Below are 17,727 nucleotides of genomic sequence, written 5' to 3' on the forward strand. Positions count from 1 at the left end.
TTATCTAAAAACCTTAGGGAATATATTGGTTACAAATCTCCACCCTTTTCTTTTTGTAGGATTAACATTCTTCTGACTTCTTTCCAAGTCACCATCAATGCACTATTCCAGATAATAACCATCTAATTTTTCTTTTTCTTTCTTGTAATATAAATAAAATAGATGGTACGGTGATGTGTGGTTTAATGGTAAGTCTACTTGGGTGAAGCTCAAGAGACCATGGTTCAAATCTCATTGAGTACATGAACTGCTGTGGTGGTGGCTCGAAAGTAGATTCCCCCCCGCCTTGGTGGCACGAGAGTCTCGCTTTGCTAAAATCATAGGATCTTAGTATATCGACTTGTAGGTAGTTGGATGTACTCTTGGTGTTATAGTGGCAGCTACGAGGATTGATCCTGGGTCTCCCATATACTAGGACTGGCAGTTACCGATTCACCACGTGGTTAAAAAAAATAGAAAAAAAATAGATGTTTTTTTTGTGTTTCATTTACAAACCCTTATTTTCTGAAAAAATTTAGGCCTCTCAAAGGAACAATATTTCTTGGCCACCACTAAAAATTTTATAAGGTAAATTCATACATTCATACCCTTCTTTATTCTATTCCAGAATTTTAGTTTTAAGTTCTTTGGTTTTCCCATACAATTTGTTACCTGAAGTTGTTCTTGTTGGTTATAGGTTAGTTCCACTCCTTACATGAGGGTTATCCATAGAAAAAGGGGTGTGAGGGGTTTTAGACTCAGGATTTTCTAGGTACCCATCAAATTTCTCTTGTTTCTCTTTTTCTCTTGATGTAGGGCCAACATATTAGATGTTGAATGTAGGCCAAACTTTATTCATAACCCCAACTAGCTTACTTGCCTCTGTAACTAAGAAATCTCATATGAATGTTGACAAGACTTAGTGGTCAACTCTGATACCACTCTGCTTGAGAAATAAAATGTTTACTGAAATTTTCATTACAAGTCCTCTAAAATTTCTCTTTTAAAAATGTAAGTAGGTTTTCTTGTATATATGTTTTTCCTCAATAAAAAATGAGGACAGTTTAATATCAGACTCAATACTTATATGCATATACGCAATTGTATGCCTATAGACTTAGTGTATGCCTATATCCACTTGTACGCCTATAGACTTAGTGTATCGAGTTTAATATCCACTTGTAAGCCTATAGACTTAGTGTATCTATTTTAATATCCACTTGTATGCATATAGATTCAATGTGCCCCCATACATGCACATTTACTCAGTTATGAATGTAGATAATCTGAAACTCTACGAACCTTCCATGCTAGATCAGGAAGAGGAACAAGTCCTACCTCCTGTACAAGATTCAACTCCATATGCTTAGGAATATTTGACATAAGATAGAATTTTACACAAGAGGTCCAAAAATCCAAGACAGGGGCAACATGACCTTTGGCAGATTGGTTTAAAATGAGAACTTTTAGGCAAGGCTAAATGGTACACCTGAGAAAAGGTGGAGGAAAACTTTTTTCACCTCATTCAATAGAAGATTTTGTGGACCAAAATCCTCCAAAAATAATGAGGTGTAATACATATTAGATCATTATATTGGTTTTCATCCATATTGATGCTTTGAGAATGGAAAAACTAGAGGAATCAACTCCCAGGACCATTTTTATCAACGGGACCTAGTTTGGCAAATCAAAGTCTGAAACCTTCTAGTAGCATTTTGAGGCATAAAATGCAATTTTTGGGGGGTAATTTTTATTTTAGATTGGAACATTCCTGTAATATTCTCCACACAATTACCTTTCCAATGGCACAAGAATTTCCTCAATCGAAGTTTGTATGTAAAATTTATGTCACTTGAAATTTTACCTACATATTTGCACCACCATAATTTGAAAATATGCCATGCCAACCCCCATTACTAAAGGAAAATGGGCTAGCCACATGAAAATGATGAATATGAATCTAGAAGAGTCCATATTGCAACTTTGGTTGAGATCTGAGGGAGTCAAACGTGACCACTAGTAGGCTATTAGGTTGTGTTATAACTAGGCTACTAGGAGGAAAATAGGTTCTATTTCTTTTTTATTGCATTTGTTCCATAGACCAGAAAAGTAGCTGAGAGGGACAGGGAGGGAGGACACATAGAGGATTTGTGCAATGTAGTTTCCTACAGACCATAATGATTACTTATTTGTACTCATATTCATTTTCTATTCAAAGAAAGAGAGCATAACAACCTCACCTTGTAGTTGGGTTTTCTCCCAAAACAGTTTCCCAACTTATATATTTTTCCATGGTTTGTTAGTATATTTATTTGTTCTCTATTTTCTAAGTAATTAATATGTGCATGCATACATATAAAGAGAGATAAACCCTCATAATGTAAAAACTAAAGAAATTTCCATAACAAAACAAAGGCAAAAATAAGAAGCAACATGGAGCCTGATTATCTTCTTTATTCATAGGTATCACCGCATCGGACCCTAGTTCTTACTGCCCGTAATATTTTCACTACAAGGGGGGTCCAAGGGGGGAGGTAGTGATCTTTAGGAGACTCCCCGCCCCCCAAGTGGGGGATTAGGGGCATTTCCCCCGAAGCTAAAAATAGATGTAAAATTGCCTTGTAAAATGTTGTAATTTCGTAGTCAATCTAGGTTGTTCATTAGGTAGAGATCTAGCAGTAGAAGTTATGTTTAATTTAGGGTTTTCTGCCCTAGAAGGCAACCCCTTGCTATACATGATGGAATTGTATTGCGTCTATGCATATCCTTATTCTGAGTGAGAAAGAGAGAAGAGATTGTGTGAGAGCGAAGAGGGAATTACAATGGATCTACTGTAGGTTGTATCTCTTTAGTTTGATGGATAATATAAAAGGAAAAACTAGATGTTTCTCCGTGGACGTAGCCTAGATTGGGTGAACCACATATATTTGTGTCTCTCTTGTTTTATGTGTTTATACTTTTGCAATATATTTTATGTGTTCCATTGCTCTGTAATATATATTTTTCTAACATAATCCTCACACAAAAGGATTGTGATGACGACGAACGACCTATATCCTTCATGAGTACAGGAATCCAAGGCGCATAGCTAAATTACGTGGACATTGATAAGCAGGCATACACAGTCTACAAAGCGGTGAAACACTTCAGACCATACATCCTAAAAAACTGTGTCACAGTAATGGTTCCACACCTTACCGTTAGATCCCTCTTTGTGCGACAACAACTGGGTGAGAGGAGAGCCAACTGGATGACCTTCCTCCAAGAATACGATTTGGAGTTCAATACCTCCCACACCATGAAAGGACACGGACTTTGTAGACTAACTGTTGCGGTGACTAATCAACAAAATACAGAGTCCAATCGACCATTCCAAAAGACAGAAGGTTGGGAACATGAAATCAAAATGTACTAGAATGAACTCCTCGTCCCACACGACTCCTCTTTATGGTATTGTGAATTAAGGCAATACCTAGTGTAGGGATCTCTACCTGAGACCATGTTTGCTAAATAGAGGAGATATATCAGGCTTAAGGCTGCCTAGTATAAAATGGTTCAAGGAAACCTTTTTAAAAAGCACCACCTTGGCATACTACTAAGATGTTTAGAATACGATGAGGCTCAATGAGCGCTGAAGATCTACATGATGGACCTGCAAGAGGTCACTATGCAGGCGACACCATGACCCATAATATCTTGCAGGCAGGTTTCTACTAGCCCATGTTGTTCAAGGACACACATGCATACGCTAAAAAATGTCCCATCTGCCAGAGCACGCAGGTAGGCAAGCGAGATCGTCCACTCCATTCCAATCCATGGCAGTTGAGGAACCTTTTCAGCAATGGGGTTGAATGTCATAGGTGAGAGCATGCCAAAATCATCAAAACAACACATGTATATACTCACGACCACCGACTATTTCACCTGGTGGGTAGAGCCAATCCCATTGTCAAAGGTTAACGATGACAAGGTAATATATTTCCTTAATCAGTACATCATAGCCAGGTTCGATGTTCCAACCTCACTTGTCTTTGATAATGCTACATATTTTTTGTTTTTAAAATTGTATGATTTTTATTTAGAAAATAGTATCATGTTAAAACATTCAGCCAACTACTACCCTCAGGGGAATGGCCTAGTAGAATCAACCAACAAAAACCTCATCCACATCCTCAAGAAAACCCTGCTTTCTCATCAAAGGAACTAGCACATTGAACTCAAAAACGCCCAGTGGGCCGATCGGGTTACACCCAAATCATCCATTGACACATTCCCCTACTTCCTAGTTTATGGGAAAGAAGCCATCTTTCCACCTAACCTATACCTCCTGGCCCTGAGACTAGCCTAAGAGTCGTAAGGCTCCCTGTGTCCTGCCATTCAAATCTGTATCGATACCCTTGTGAGGTTGGAAGAGGAGAGACTAAAGACTAGAGAAAAATTTTCCATTCACCAAGCCCAGATCAAGAGGTGGTTTGACAATAAATCTACAAGGTCCTCTGGGTTTAATGTGGGCGATCTGGTTCTTAAATCGGGTCGGACCCACGAAGACAAGGGCAAACACATGAAGTTACAAGCTCTGTGGATTGGCCCCTTCTAGATCAAGGAGAAAATTGGCAAACACACCTTCAAGTTACAAATCCTCAGAGGGCGAGTAGAACCCCTGCATGTGAATGGCCAAGACCTTAAGTTATATTTCACCTAGCGACCCCAAGGTTGCTAGCCCCATCTTGTACAATAGCTTTGTTTTTTTTCCTAGCTAGTCATCATTTTGCTTTCAGTATAGTTTGTTGTTTCTTTTCCTTTTAGAATAAGTTTGAGATGGTAGGCAGAGGTTAGAGCAACCCTGCACATTGGATCCCGTGGATACTCTATTGAACCATTTGCTGACCAAGACTTAAGTCACAGAAAAAAAAAATCTAGCGTGCTAGATTGGTAGTAGTGGGGAACTTGATGGTACACATGGCCTCTGTTCCTGCTCGCGTCAGTCTACCCCAACTACTTACATGGCCGATAAGTTGTGAATTGTTATAGCTCACCCGTGGTATTGGGAATGAAGGGGAAACTTAAGAGACCTTTGGAGCCTACTCTAGACCCTGCACCATTTGCGATAGAGATCTCCCCGTTGTAGGTTCCCAACTAGACCCTGCACTGTGTACGATAGGGATCCCTTTTGGTATGTAGGCCCGGCTGCCATTTAGTTGTGTTGAGCTTGCTTCAGATAAAGGCATAATATGAACTCAATTGAAAGTAAGGGCGTCAATAAATATGAGGAAATAATTGACAAATATCTTATGATACATAAACCATGAATAGCAAGACTATAAACAACATAAACCTTATGTAAAAGTTATTTCTAGTAGGCCTCAAATAATACTCATGTTTGCCAAGATAAAGTGCTTAACAATTTTAAACCAATTCACAACGATCAAACATCTATGAGCATAAATAAATGTGTGGTCCAAACAGATTATACCAATACCAACGAAATAGTTCACTGGCACAAGCATAGAGTTAGTGAATCAAATACCATTCATATGAAGCAACACAAAGTTTGTAGTATGAGACAACATATGAGGAGACCGCACATCAAAGAGCTTTTAGGAACATCTGATCCATCAAGTGAAGAAAATACTCATGGCATTAGGACATAAAAGATCTGAAGAATCCAATAGTGGAAATGTACAATCACTCCTTGCATTAATTAGAAGAGCCAAAATTCTCTTAAGCAATGTATATATATATATATATATATATATATATATATATATATATATATATATATATCCATAAAGTCCTCAGCGAAAGATCCCCTACAAATGAAGCATGAGGGAGTATTTATAGGGTGAGGGTGACTCTTCACCTACTTGATGACTTTTGGTCTTCCACATGACCTTTCGTATTCAAAAAATGCTCCATGCTACTGAAGTAGGTACATCACAAAAAATAAGCTATCAACTTAATTTACTAATTTGACAATGGAAAGTTACGAAATATCAAGACCGAGTTGTTCTGTCAAATATGTGCACCATAGGTTGTATTCCACTGTGATGGGAGTGATCTGCAACTGATCTTCATCATGTCGGTGCAGGCACTCAAGTGCATCTGGGATGAGGGTGGTCCATTTGGCATGCACCTAGTTGTTCAAGGTTACCAGTTTGGTGTAGATCCTCACTAGTTCTACCACATAACACGTGATATTTTCTTTGGTGATTGGCATGTCTTTTGTATGGGCTGCTTGTTTATATGTCTCTATGAATGTCTGTACTTCCTTGGAGATCTCATCTTGCTTCCTTACCTGCCCGACTTCTCCTATAGAGGGGACCCCATGAAGTTGGATCATAGATTCTAAGCCACTGAACAAATGCCTGTAGGATGCTAATACCCTATCCAAATCTTTGGTAAGTTTGTCCTTAGATTGAATTTCTATGTAGAGTTGAACCTTGGTATTCTGCATGGTGATCCAATCCTTCTTAGGGACCACTGTTGGTGCTCTCAGGTACTTGACAGACCATTCGTATATCTTATCTAAAGCAGTCATAGCCTCCTTAAGCATCGCGACTCTTTCTTTTGTGTGGGCTTGGATTGTCACAATTGGGGCCACTGTGTGATGCAGTTTGGACATCTCTTCGTAGACTACTGCCATGACCTCCCCAAGGGTCTCTGTTTCTACTTCGATTGTTGCCTGAAATTCTGCTGCACTCATGTGAACTAAATGGAGTGTCGGTTCACCTTCTCTACCTTTATTTTTTCCTGCTCCACCATGGTGGCCCTTAGTTTGGATGCGTGAAGCTTGTTTTGAAGGTATGCAATCTATTTGCTCATCCGGGCCACATTTTGTTCTGCGGCAGCAACGAAAGTTGTCTCAATCGAGGAAATCATTTGTGGGTTCACTATAATGTTGGGCACAATATCCTTGGTTGTGGTTACTGATAAAGGCTCAACTAGATTCCTGGCGCAATATTTTTTCCTTTCTTGCACAATTTTGAGGTTTACTTCATCAAAAGTGAGCCTTGTAAGATCTAGGACCTCCTCATCCTGTCCCTCCGAGATACCCAGTTCTTGTAGGGGGAGGTGTCCGCCAGTGAGGGGAGTGGTAGGAGGCACGTCTAATGGGGGAAGTTCACTTTTCCCTATACCTAGGTCAGTTGTTTTTCTAGTCTCTCCTTGTTCGCTTTCCCCAGCTTCCTTTTCCTTATTTCTCCTTAGTTCTTCTTCCTGTTGTCTTTTCTCTTGATATGTGAGTGCTTGTTGCCTCTCTAGCTCATCTTCCATATTTTTCAACTCTTGCTCTAATATCTTGTTCTCCTCATGTCTTCTATTCTTTGCTTCTTCCTCTTGTTTTCTCTTCTTTGCCTCTTCCTGTGCCCTTCTATCTTCTTCCTACTTCCTCTTCTCTATCTCTTCATGTGCCCTTCTATCTTCCTCCTACTTTGTCTTCTTTTCCTCTTCCTGCGCCCTTATATCTTCCTCCTGTTTTCTCTTCTTGGCCTCTGTTTTTCATTTTCTCGCTCTTCCCATCATCTCCTTTTCTCGCTCTAGCCTTGGTTGCTGTAATCTTAAGATTGTTTTCTTTCTAGATCCCTTCGCCTCTTAAGATTTTTCTTCCTCCTTGCCAAGGTGGTTTTCCTTTGCTCTAGCGTAGCATTAGTGTCTTCCTCTTCATGGTCGCTTAAGACATCCTCTACCTCCTTTCCTTTTCACTTCACCGATTCCCCGGTGCCTTTTGGTGCCTTGTGCTACTTTTTCTTTATAGTGGAAGCTCTTTCTTTGAGGCTCATGTCTTCCTAGGAATCATCGAGGAGCTCATCTTCCCTGGCCTACTACTCATTTGGGCTAAATTCCCTTGTAGCATTATACCAATTTTTAATCCCATCTTCAAGATCCTGTTTGGTATGAGAATATGACCAGCTGAATTTTGCCTTTTTACAGTGGGTGGCCATGACTTTCTCAGGATCATATGTTCGATAGTTGAGGGTCACAAAGTGGCTTCCCTTCAATGCCTCAACCTTTTCCTCTACTTGTTTGAAATTTTCCACCACATATGCTCCGATGGTGAGAGGGAAGGCGGGTCAGGGCTTCTTTTTGCCTTTGTTCAATATCCTTGAAAAACCCTATGTCATTTGGTAGCAGACCTCTCGCAGGAGTATCTTGTCCATGACGAACTTGGGTAGGGCATGAGGGGCCTTATGGGTACCGAATACTCTGATGAATGTTCCTTCTTGAATGGGAAACCAGTGTGCTACTTTGACCACAGTCTTCATATCCCTCTTTGACATGCACGGTGATTCTTCCCTGAATAACAGCTGGTACAACAAGATGATGAAATATTCAAATATTACATCTATCATACCTTTGTAAGCCATGTCCTAGAAAACTTTGTAATGGAAATGCACGGGGTTGGCTACTGATGAGTCCTAGTTGCAGCTTCGATGCTCGAAGTAGCATCTCGAGTAAACAACGTTGAGGAGGTATCAAGACATATAGAATGCTAGAGGTTGTTCTGGTTGTGGGAGCTTGGCCACAACTATGTTCATTCTCAAAGATGATGCGAGGATGCTAGCCCAATTAAATATGGTTCCACTGATGGCAACAGGATACGTGAGGGGTACCCAGGTGCCGTAGAAAAACGTCGCAGTTTTCCTTACCATATAATTGGCACATCATCGCAACAATTAACTGATATACCTTGCACAATCCCTCTGTCTTTTATGCCTGATCCGTTCTGACCCAGAACTTTGACGAGTCTTGCCACCATTCCCTGAGGATGTCCTTCACTAGGGTCACAAACTCAGAGAGCCACTTGGTATTAAAAACCTCCTGTCTCTTAGGGAGTTTGTAGTAGGTGTGGATGTCTGCAGGGGAGATAGTAGCTATGGGTGCCCCAACATGATCCCTGATTGTCCATGAATCCATATCTGTACTTTTTAAGATCCATTCAATGGTTTATGTGCATGGGAAGACTAGGGGCTGCACCGCTACCTTGTGTAACCTTGACCTCTTGACATTTATGTATACCTAAAAATCCTCCTGGGTTTTCGGGATGTCTAATTTTGAGAACTCCCTATAGATGATGTACAAGGAGAGATTCGTGGTTTTACTGATGTTGCAAGCTATGTCCCCAAATATGGGTGGCGCCTTGTCTTGGTAAACCTCCCATGACCTGCTTCCTGAGCCTTGGTGGTTAGGGGAGCCATTTCGTCTTCAAAGGAAGAGATGGATATGCACTTGAGGTCCAAATCACCTAGCATGTGGAAAATACAATCCCACGATGAGACAGACGACATGAAAATCAAGTAAAACTGTAAAATAAAAGGAGTTTTAGTAGGTTGTAGGTCAGTTGCAGGGGAGGCTGGAATTTTCTGCCAACATAGATGAAATTGTTTCGTGTTACTCTAAAAGGAGCAGCATTGAGATGGTTCATGGGAATGATTTTTGCTACCATTTGGACATGGGGAGAGATGAAAACTACCTTTCTGTCAAAATATTAGGACTATTGTCCGACCAAGGAATTGAGGGAAGAAATATTCAGGATGACACAAAAAGAAGAATAATACTTGGAGGATTATGTGGAGTGATTCCACTATAATCTATAGAGATCTAAACATAGTGATTTGGATCTGGAGATCCCAAAAACTATATTCATATGGGGAATGAGAGATGACTGCATGGATACATTGAATTTGTTGGGGAAGGGAGACATATCTCAAGAATCATTTGATGAGATAATAAAACTCTACTTAATATGATTGAGAGGATCATCATGAGGAAGAAGCATGACATGAGATGCCTCTATTCGAATACCAAAATCTGAAAATGGAGGTGTGACTAGAGCCGAGATCAAGAACTCGTTCAAGAATCTTAAAACTAACCTCCTCAATACTTTATCCCCCCAACTAACAACTATAAGAGTAAAAAAGGCACATGATGAAGCCAATAAAGCTTTGGCTATATTCTACCCAAAATGTAAGGATAAACATTCCTTGAGGGATTGTAAATCTGACAACCTTAGCTTGTGCAATAGTTGTGATTTGGAGCATTCTACAGGCTATTGTCCAAAGCTTCTTAGACTAAAAGCAGTGCTTAAAGAATCAAGTGAGGAATTCCAATCCTCCTACTTCATTGGGTCTAGGAAGCCTTGGAAGCCACAACCACCAGGCATGCCTCAATAATTTTCTTTTAATCCATAGAATAATTTATATAATGCACAAAAAATTTCATGGCAATATTCCTCACCTCCTCTAGCTCTGTTTTCCTCTCCATGGAACCAATGTTTTCCGTCTCCACCTTTTCAATACCCTCCATCTCAACTATATTCTTGGCCCCAAAATTGGAGAGGAAATTATTTAGGTCCAACCCCTTATGCGTTACCAATGCAACAACAATTACCACTGCCACCTCTCTCAACACCTGCTGCTACACCTCCCATATGACCCCAATTACCTGGACAACCTAATCCTAACCCAAATAATAAGGCATCCCAAGATTTAGAAGCTTCTGCTTCCTTCCAAACTTACTACATCACTCCTGTTGAATGTAATGAAATCCATCTATGATCAGGGAAAGTAGTAAAAACCTCTCCTGTCATCATTGAGGAAGAATGTGAATCTCCTAAGGGTGGTCCAGTAGACTCTCATGGGACTACTAGATCAGGTCAAGATGATGTTGTTACATCTGTAACAACTAACCCAAATAATGCTGGTACATCCGTATCATATAACCCAACTGTTGCAATAACTAAGGACCCCCCATATTCACAAAGATTATCAGAAACTAGGATGATTTCAGAGCCTAACTCTGATTTTCTCAAAGAGTTGAAAAATCTACATGTCAAGATTCCCCTACTGCAAGCTATCAAGGAAGTTCTCATCTACGTGAAAACAATAAGGGACATGTGTGTTAAAAAACCCGGAAGAAAGCCTAAAGACCTTGTCACTATCAATGTGATGGGGAAATTATTAGAATCAATGATTGGTCAATCTCCGTTGACTAAATATAGAGATCCAGGGAATCCTACATTTACCATTTACATTGATGAGATATACATCCCAAATACACTAATTGATTTAGGGGCAACAAATAACGTAATGGCTAAAGAAGTCTTTACCATCCTAAGTTTACACGGGCTGAGAAAAACACCTATTGTACTTGAATTAGTGGACAAGTCTTGTGTTATTCCATAAGGGGTATTAGAATATGTAGTTATTAGAATGGATTCTTGGAGATATATAGTAGATCTTATTATCTTGCAACCCAAATAAAATTTAGAGGGGCATCTCTTGATCCTGGGAAGACCCTGTTTAACCACTACGGATGCATTTATAGGTTGTAGGTTAGGCCGTATGATAATTTTAGATGGATAGTCTATGAAAAACCTCAGCCTTTACCCCCTAAAAAACCAAGTAGGGAGGTGGGAAACCCCTTGTGGGATGAGTTCGAACCTGAATTAGATAACTCCCAACCACTTCTTACCCTTGGTAAAGCCTAGTACTTTAAGTATGAGATAGAAGACGATATTATAAATGGTTTTATTAGTAATCCTCTTTCTGTCACTTCTATTGAAAAATCGAGGGAGGAAGAGGTTGTGGAAGATTTGAGCTTTGAACATATGAAGACCACTCCAAACATCAAGAGTAGCTTGGTTGAAATAGAACCAGGTAAACATCTGAATGTTAACCCAAACCTGACACCCGAACAAAACAAAATGTTGTTACAGCTGTTACAGAAGTATAAAAAGGCATTTGCATGAGATTACATAGATATGAAAGGAATTCATCCTAGCATGTGCACCCAACATATCTATTTAAAAGAGGCTTGCAGTCTAGTTAGACAGCCTCAATGACGTATGAACCCAAAATTTAAGGAGGTATTCAAGGAAAAATTTCTAAATTTCTAAATTGCTAACATCATTTATCCAATTTTTGATAGTCAGTAGTTATCCCCACTTGTTATTGTCCCTAAAACAAATGGAAAGTGGAGAGTCTGTGTGGACTATAGAGAACTTAACAAGGCTACACAAAAGGACCATTTCCCTTTGCCATTTCTAGATCAGGTCCTCAACACCTTGTTTGGAAAGAAATTCGTTTCATTTCTAGATGGGTTTAGTGGTTACAATTAGATATAGATTTCCCCGGAAGATCAGGATATAACCACCTTTACTTGCCCTTGCGGAACCTTTGCATACAAACTTCTTCATTTTGGACTTTTAATGTGCCAACAAATTTCCAACGAGCGATATTGGGGATATTCTCTGACCTGTTAAATGAATGTTTAGAAATATTCATGTATAACTTTACACCTTATGGTGATCCTCTTGAAAAACATTAGTTAATCTTGAAAAAGTATTAGAACAATGTGTACAAACTAATGTTTCTTTTGGTAGAGATAAAAGGCACATGATGATGAATGAAGGAACCGTGCTGGGACATTTTATCTATGCTGATGGAATTAAAGTAGACTCTGCTAAGATAGAGGTAATTTTGAAATTTTGAGTTCCCAAAATGCAAAAATAGGCACTTAGTTTTTTGGGACATGTAGAGTATTACAGATGATTTATAGAAAGTATTTCAAGGATTTCATCCCCTTTAATTTATCTGTTTATTAAAGATATGGAATTTGTTTGGATAGGGGAATGCAAGCAAGCCTTTATAGAATTGAAAAAGTGTGTATCAGTAGCCCCTATTTTTCTACGATCAAACTGGAGTTTTCCATTTCATATAGCCACTGATGCATTTGATACTGTTGTGGGAGCTTTGTTAGGTCAACTAGAGGACAAAAAACCAGATGTTATCTATTACGTAAGAAAGAATTTGACTCCAACTGAACTAAACTACACGTGACTGAAAAAGGATTTCTTGCAGTAGTACAATCCATCAACAAATTTCGACATTACATTATGGGATATCAAGTGTTTGTACATACTGACCACTTATAAATTCATTTATAATGAATAAACCAGACACTAATGGTAGGATTACGCATTGGTTATTGTTATTATATGAATTTGATATAACAATCCTAGATAAACCTGGGAGAGATAATGTAGCGGTTGATGCTATTTCTAGGCTGACTGTTGATAATGAATGCATGCATGTTGAAGATTCTTTTCCCGATTAATATCTCTTTGCTATTTCAACTCACTCACTGTGGTATGCAGACATCGCTAATTATATTTTTGTAAGAATACTACCACAATACCTATCCTCACATGACAAGAAAAGAGTTGATTAGAAAAGTGAAAGATACTCTTGGATCGAAGGATACCTCTATCACACTAGGTCAAATCATTAGGTCAGGCATTGTGTGAGGGAGGATGAAATCTTTGATATCCTTAAAGCTTGTCATGAAGAACCTTTTGGGGGGCACTTTGTAGATAAAAGGATAGGGTATAAGGTGCTTTCAATAGGGTACTATTGGCCTACTATATTTCAGGATGCAAAGAAATTTGTGAAAGGATGTGACAACTATCGGAAAATGGGTCAACTGCTCCAATCAGATGAGATGTCGTTACAACCCCAAATATTTTTAGAACCATTTGAGAAGTGGGCCTTGGATTTTGTAGGGCCAATTAATCCTCCACCTCAACAAAATTCCTACATCCTAATTTGCATGGATTATGTCACAAAGTGGGTTGAAGCGAAGGAACTTACCAAAGCTACAGAACAGGTTGTTTCAAACTTTTTGTTTGAAGACATTTTTGTTCAAAGACTTTTTTTTTTGCTTTCGGGTTTTTATGAAACCAGCTCACAAAAATATAGAAAATATTAATCAATGACTTAAAACTCAGCCTCTTTGAGGGGGAAACCTCCTTTACATTACACAAATGAGCAATTCTTGGATGATACAAACGACAATACCTCCTTTCTATATATTGGAGTCTAAGGGGTCATAATATAATAAGATCCTATATAACAATAATAATGTAAGGGCACAATAATAACAATAGTGGGCTTCTATGGGGCATAATAATAACAATATGGGGACTACATGGGCACACACATATAATAAGGGGGTTTGCACTAATAATAATAAGCAGTTGCATTAATAAAAATAAGGGGTTGCACTATTAATATAGGGACCTAACATGCCCCTCTCCTTCAAAAAGTGTTTTCCTCAACACTTGATTAGTTTTGGATGCTTCTGTATAAAATTCTCGTCGTCCCATGCAGAATCTTTAGTAGTTAAGTTCTTCCACTTAATGAGATACTCTGAAATTAATCGCTTTCGTAGCTGTCGGGTTCTTATTTCCATGACTGCTTTAGGTTCCAATATGATTTTTCCTTCCTCATCAAGTTCTGACAATATTGTTTGAATTGGGAGCTTCTCATCTATAACCTTCTTTTAGCATGGAACATGGAAAACTGGGTGCACTCGGGAAGATGCAAGAAGCTCCAATTTGTATGCCATAGCACCAATCTTTTGTAACACCTTGTACGGACCATAATACTTTGGCGATAATTTATTATCCTTCTTAGCTTACTTGAGGGACATTTGTTTGTATGGTTGTAGTCGTAGAAATACCTAGTCACCTACATCAAAACTTCTTTCGCTGCAATGTTGATTTGCATGTTGTTTCATTCTATTCTGCACCAAAGTGAGGTTATACTTTAAGAGTTTGAGAACTTGTTGTTGTTGCTCAATGTGATCCCCCACTGCTTGAACCTTAGAATTTTCTTTTAAAGATGATGTGATCGATGGTGGATTATGTCCATAAAGAGCCATTAATGGGGTCATTTTTGCTGCAGTATGGAAGGAAGTGTTATACCACCATTCATCCAGAGGAAACCACTTGACCCATTGTGTTTGTTTATCAGATACAAAGCAACGAAGATATCCTTCCAAACATTTGTTCACTATCACAATTTTCCCATTAGATTTAGGATGATAAGATGAGCTATGAGCTAACTAAGTATCCAAATATTCCACCTCTTGTACTCCAAAGAAAAAATTGGAGCTTTTTGCATATAATTGTTTCTCCTCCAATATTTTGAGCACCCTGTCAACATGTTGAACATGATCCTTCCAAGACTTGAAGTAGATTAGTATATTATTAAAAAATAGTAACACAATTTTCTAAGTTTGAAAATGGAATTCATCAAACCTTGAAATGTAGAAGGTGCGTTGGTAAGGCCAAAAGGCATGACCAAAATATCATAATGACCCTCATAAGTTCTAAATGTTGTTTTCGGAATGTATTCAATCCTCATTATGATTTGATGATATCTTGAATGAAGATCCAACTTGGTGAAGTAAATTTTCAATCTGATGCTTAGAGAGAAAGTTATGACGATTTTCCCAAGGTCACTTGTTTGGGATGAAATTCAGGATCCTGCAGAAACCGTAAATGTCTTGGACTGTATCTTCGAAAATATAGTGAAATTAGATATGAAATTTAGGTCCACACTTCACCACGATTTTAGATCAAATGGGTTTTAATTTCGAAGTCTGCACCTTCGTACAAAAAAATTATAGTGAAAATTCCACAATGACATGTTCGAGGTGGAATTCTGGAGCTTACAACAATCCTAACTTATTCAGATCATATCTCCAAAAATATAGTGAGACAAGATTTGAAATTTGGACCCGAGGTTTAGCATGATTTCTGCTCAAATGGGTTTTTTCTTTAGCCTTTGAAACTTCGCAAAAAAACAATGATATGGAAAATTCCATGATGACCTGTTTGGAGAAGTGAAACCCTAGAATCCAAAGCTCTGATACCAAATTTTATGAAACTAGCTCACAAAAATATAGACAAGATTGATAAATGACTTAAAACTCAGCCTCTTTGAGGGGGAAACCTACTTTACATTACACAAATGAACAATTCCTGGATGAAACAAATGACAAGACCTCCTTTCTAGATATAGGAGTCTAAGGGGTCATAATATAATCAGAGCTGACATAACAATAATAATGTAAGGGCACAATAATAAAAATAGTGGGCTTCTATGGGGCACAATAATAAAAATATGGGGACTACATGGGCACAACAATATAATAAGGGGGTTGCACTAATAACAATAATGGGTTACACTAGTAGTATAGGGACCTAATAGGGGTTCCTCAGGAAATAGTGACAGATGGAGGGCCACAATATACATCTCATTTGATCTAGAAGCTAGTTGGGAAATACAAAATCTGTCATAGGATTACTTCACCTTATCATCCACGGGAAAATGGCCAAGTGGAAAGCACCAATAAGGTTATTGAGGGAATTCTAACCAAGATTATCGCTAGCCACCAGAGGAATTGGGCTAATAAACTGACATAAGTGTTATGGGCATACATGACTACATGGAGGAACACCATGGGATTATCACCATACCAATTAGTGTATGGTAAAAATCCTTTATTTCCAATATAGTTCGAAATAAAGACACTAAGAATAACACTATAAGTGAATCTGGATTTGGCCACAACACCGAAAAAACAGTTAAATTAGCTAAATGAACTTGATGAGAAGAGGTTAGCTTCCATTCAACAAACATATATCATCCAATAATAGAGCGCTAAGTGGAATGACAAATTCATAAAAAATAAGGTGTTTCAGAAAAGATATTGGGCTCTATTATATGATTTGCAATTCAAGTATTTCAAGGGGAAGTTGTGCACCAGATGGCTAGGTCCTTATGAAGTTGATATGATCTTTGACAATGGAACTGTGAGTTTAGTCACCATCGACAATGTAGGACACCATTACTTGCTAATGGGCATCGTCTTCAATTATATCAGAAACCATCTTCAAAGGATTCATTTGTCAACATTGTCTGAGAATCTGATCTTCAAATTATAGGAGCAGGGGAAAGTTCTCATGCGCTGCCAAAATTTTAATTCTCAATAAGTGTAATAGCTTGTTGAGGGCCCGGAAATCGGGTCAACAACAAGGGGGATACCCACCCGGTCCGGAACCTGGTTGGCGGTTCCTTGTCCATTTGGTATAGCGGGTCCGACTGGGGATAAAGGGACCAGTTTCCCATTCTAAGGGTGTATGTGTGTGTGTAGAGATGGATAGTGCTGATCTAAGAGTTCTAAGCTACTTTAAATCTAATGTTTAAACTAACTCTATGCTATTGTAATCTAATGAAAACAGCACATCTAATCTATGCTAACCCGGGTGTGTTTCTTCCATTATGCGATCTAGAGAGATTTCAAACAATAACTGGTAATAAAGATCATTCAGCTATCATAAGAACAGAAATCAATTGAGATGAACCGTTTTACATAAAAATTTAGGCAAAACAGTAGTGAACAGCATATCGCATAATAAGTCATTCATATATCAAACATAAACCAATGGCTCCACCGTACAAAAGTGCCAAATGGTAACACAAACATTCATGCAATAACATATAAACAACTGAAACTGCATATTACTTTAGGAATATAAGTAGAGATGGCCAAGAGATAAAAGTACCATTTATGACTGGTTCTACTCATAAACTTCAAGCAGCAATGATCTATGTATCCTTGCTCTAACATCTACCAAGAGTACAAAAGTGCAACATCAGTAGCAGATATAAGATGCAAACATTTATAAATCTCGATCCATCCATTCATCAAAACCCCCTTCGAGGGTACAAAAGTGCATGTTCAGAGGACAAGCTTTTGACAAATTTCTGGACCCTTCTCCAATGCAATGAGAAGGGTTAAAATACTACTTCCTAATTCTAATAATAGTATTATTACAAAATTTAGGATACGGTTTTCAAATGATCGTCCTTTTTCTAATCTAATTTTTAAAGAAAAACAACA

This window comes from Pinus tabuliformis, chromosome 7 (assembly GCF_031772625.1).
Source record: "Pinus tabuliformis cultivar Carrire ecotype Pingquan chromosome 7, CPIR1, whole genome shotgun sequence".
Taxonomy (NCBI): Eukaryota; Viridiplantae; Streptophyta; class Pinopsida; order Pinales; family Pinaceae; genus Pinus; species Pinus tabuliformis.